Here is a 4,802-nt window from a genome sequence, read left to right as displayed (position 1 = left end):
TGTCTAAGACATTTTGTCGAAAAATGAATAGTTTCGGAAATAATTGTTTGCTTCCATACTTTTTCCCCACCCTGTATACACACATGTGAATATGGATCGAATGATAATGTGATTTATTAGGAAGTGTATTTTATTTTAGTTTTGCATTATCAATGTATCATACACTATTATTTAATAATACAGAAAACTTTATTGCCAATTGCATTAATCAAAGCATGGTTCACATTTTTTAATATATTTTACACAGAAAAGATAACACAGGCCCACAAAAAAAAGTATCCCGTGCTGGGGTGGAGACTCAGCTATTCTTACGTATTTTGAGTCGCTGAATACAAATCTGGCATCAAAATAGGATCACCCAAGGCAAATTTTCAATCTAGAGTGAAAAAATGAGTCAAAAATGGACAAAAATGTGTCATTTTTTCGCTCTAGATTGAAAATTTATCTTGGATGGTCCTATTTTGAGGTTAGATTTGTGCGCACAGACCCACTGAAAAAAAAGTACCCTGTACTGAGATGGAGATCTACTTAACTATTCTTATGTATTTTGAGTCGCTGAATACGAATCTGACATCAAAATAAAACCCATTTTTCCTATTTTTGACCCATTTTTTCGCTCTAGATTGAAAATTTGCCTTGGATGGTTCTATTTTGATGTCAGATTCGTATTCAGCGACCCAAAATACATAAGAATTGCTAGATCTTCAGCCCAACACAGGATATTTTTTTTGCGCACCTGTGTAATTAATAATTATTTGTTGTTTAAATTAAAACTTGATATACAATATATATTTCATATTCATATAAATTTTCATTTTATTAATGAATTTAGCTTTCTCATTTTGAAATTGGTTCTCTCGGGATATCAGGATAACATAAAATACAGTGGTTTGGAGTTTGATTTAACGCTCCGCATCGCGATTCATATCTTTCCTTTTCCCTCCCTTTCGCTTCTACAATTCCGTTTGCCTCGGTGTAGATATACCACAAAGCCGGGAACAACTATCGAATTTTCGCCAATGAAAATCGATGCGCAATTTACTGTTGGTCACTGTGCACAAACTAGTATCTCTTGTAATTGCGACGAACTAAGACGGATCCCCGCCGCACATTTTGCATTCAAGGTGGTTTCTCCATTCGAAGCTTTTGTTTACGTCATGTAATGCTATGCTGGTAATATTGCAAATAGTTCAGGTATGTTTATCATTAAACGCGCGGTAAGAATGCAATTCTCGAATGTCTATCTCATAAATGTGAAGAAGAAGAAGGAGAAGGAGAAAAATGTAATAATCGCGTTAATATTATTTTAATAATGACCGAAATCATGTATGTATTCTTTGCGGTAACCGTCAATCGATATAGGAAAACTTAGTGAGTTTAACTCAGTATGATCATATTCATACATTCATATTCAGAATTGGGTCACTTTTACATTCAAATATTCACACGTTCAAAACTTGTCCAGAATTTCCTCAGTCACACATGAATTTCATATGTATGGGCACGTGTCTCTGGCTATCATATGATTTATATCCATAGCTGTCACGTTTGACTGTGACGTATAGTCGTTGTTTTTATAAAACCAGCTGTGATAGCATCATATTTTATAATACAAACAAAACCTCAATTTAACTATTACCTGTCATTATTCCATTGAAACTTTTACACTGTTTGATGCGATAAGGTAATCCATTATCTTATTGTTTAATTTTATCAAAACGAAATGTTACGTCTCATATTATAAAAAAAATCAACAGCATATATATATATATATATATATTGTTCATTTATATAATATTTTAAAGTAAGTGAACCATGCTTTGAATATTAATCGATATAATTTTAATCAGTTAAGTATTTATTTTACATTTTCAATTTTCTCATTACAGTTTTTATTTTAGATTATTTTATACAAGTAATTCTTTACGTGACAAATAAAGAATAGTAATAGCATTTTCTAGCGTCTATTCGATTCAAACTCGAATGGGATTTTCACTCGTCGAAATAATGAATAAACAACAAATAAACGGCGAGTATGGAAATATCGTGAAAGGCGCGTTCCCAGCGGAGATTTATTTTACGTTCACGTGCACACTGACGAGCTGAACTACAGCCTTAATTACGACACAATCAGTATTTATTTATTCGTATTTATTTAGTAATAAATAAAATATGGACCCGTTTTCGAACCAGTCGCAAGTGCAAAGTAAGAACGATGTACCTGAAGCAGAAATTAATGACCTTTGAAACATTTTTCATTCTCATAGATCGCCTATCGCTGCGTTTGGTCAGATTTTTTTTATCGGAGAAACTACTCTTATTCTCGTACGAGTATATCTATATTTATACACACATTGTGCGTCACACGAGTAAATGCTTCGCACGAGTAAATGCGTCGCTGTCTGAAAAACATTTATTCCTGTGACCCGATACAGTGACTATAGGTACATAAAGAACGAATATATATGTATATATGGAATTATAATTAATATTTATGGGTTGCTCTATTTCTAGGTAAAAAAAACTATACAAATTATCCTTCTAAATAGTTGGAACGCGTTCAAACTGAGAACATTCGGCTAAACGAACTTACCAATACTCATATATACGTGCAAAAACATGTGTGTCTTCTGTTGTGATGTTTAGATTTGAGCACATTCACGCGTTCGCAATGAAAAATTTTCGTTGACGTTAAATATTTAATGTCTGACCTTTATATGTCTACAATCACTGCTCTCGGTATCTATGTATAATGCAAAATTAGCCCTCGCGAGACGTTCTTGCATTCAACGAGCTTGGAGCGAAGCTTGTTGACGTACTGATATTTAATTGACGCATTGTTCCTTTCCTCTCCTTCTTTTCTCTCGGTCTATTTTTTTCTTTGACATGTTTTTGCATTGAGGCGCGATCGGTCGCGTCGTAATCGCAAAAGGACGATACCTGAATCGAAGTCCTTTACGCAGGATGTTCGAGACGCGTGCATAACACGCATTATACGGTCGTGTGTCGGCGGAACGAAATATAACATTAGCCTAATTATAATGCCTCCAAATTTAGAGACATACATTTCATCGTAAATTAAAACGGTGATGAGTATTACACGGTATGTTTTAATCACTGGAATAATGATATATTTACGAATATTTACATTTGATAGTATTTTTATACCGTTGTATTTTTACACGCGTACCGTTTCGTTAAGTATATATAATTAATAACTTTTATAACGTCACAATTTTCCACGCACATAATATCCGCACGAACGAAAGGGATCGCGCAGGGTGAATCGCATTTTTACCACAGAAACCCGCTCTCTGACCTACTTTCGCTCAATTTAATCTGTATTCTGATCGTACCCCATCAGTTTTTACATCTTATTTGAAGCAGAAGCTTTCAACCTTGGCTCGACTCGCTCTGTTATTCTCTGTTCGTCTATCATTCCTATAAAATCAGAATGATCAATACAATCTCTTTCGCTGGATCTTTATTCTTATGCTTTAATTATCTTTTATTTTTTCTTTTACGAGGAATGATCAAAAATAAAAAGTTTTCAAAAAAATATATAGTTAATTGTCTGGAAAGAAACGTATTTGAGCATGGAATCAAAGTAGAATTAAAACGAGAACATTGGTCGCATCGTTAATTGGTTCGTTAACTTCTATCCCGTTAATTGCACCATCCTTTGAATAATAACGCGAGAATCATACTATTTACAATTTACGTTGTTATTCCGTGAAAATCGAAGAATGAGACGAGAATGGTAACGATCTGTAGGTAACATTATGTTCGATAAAATATTTGTAAAAAAATTGCATCCGAATATATCTGCATTTATAATAAGAAAAACATAATGATGGCCATTATAAAGATGACAACTTCACAAGTTTAATATGTAGAATTAATGCGAGTACATAGTTGAATAAATTATATTTCATAACAATAAGTTATTCAACATTAATTAAATTATATACATTAATTGTCCATATGAAACTTGTACAATCATCTCCTTTATGGTTATTATTATTATATCTTTTTTTTAGTGCGTGCGAAGAAAGAGAGAGAAAAATCTGTCTGTAACAAAATGTCTATGGTCGAAGTTTCATTTACGACGAGTATATTATTAATTGATCGCGTTAAAATTAGTATATTAATCAATAGTATACGCAGCTAGGCAGCTACACGTTCCAAGATGCATTTGGTACTTTTTAACACGATGTTAATTCTGATCACAAACATTTGACAGACTTTTTTAAATGAATCTATTTTAGATAAATCCCATTTAGCACATTTCCTTATTCGATATACTTATATTTTAAATGAAAATTACGAGAAGTACTTGGAGCAAATAGTAAAGCGAAAAATTATGTTAAAAATTTTTCGTACAAATGCAAAGGTTGAACGCCTCTGTTATTTGAATATTATTTATACTTCCCTGAAAAAAATTGGTTAAAAAGCTACGATTTTTATAATTTGGCTTAGAGAGAGAGATAAAAAACAAAGTAAAAAAGATGATACAATGCCTCTTCCAGTTTATATGTATATTCTGCTTTATGTTAAAGCATTCTTAATCAAGTCCACTTACCTTCGCTCGATATTATCGGAAGAAAAACGATCGAAAGCTTTAACACGTTTACGAATTGTAGCTGTATATTCTCTCGGGCGGGCATTAAATTCCGTGCTTCTCACACGTGAAATTCTGCACGAGTTATCTTCACGACAGAGAATATTGAATGACCAGGACAAATAATCTTGATATCGCTTCCGTCACTAAGCGAAGGAAGTGCTGCCGTAACTATTTTCGC

The sequence above is a fragment of the Trachymyrmex cornetzi genome, unplaced genomic scaffold, assembly GCF_001594075.2.
Source record: "Trachymyrmex cornetzi isolate Tcor2-1 unplaced genomic scaffold, Tcor1.1 scaffold725, whole genome shotgun sequence".
Classification (NCBI taxonomy): Eukaryota; Metazoa; Arthropoda; class Insecta; order Hymenoptera; family Formicidae; genus Trachymyrmex; species Trachymyrmex cornetzi.
The sequence above is the reverse complement of the archived record's forward strand: the minus strand, read 5'-3'. Positions refer to the sequence as shown.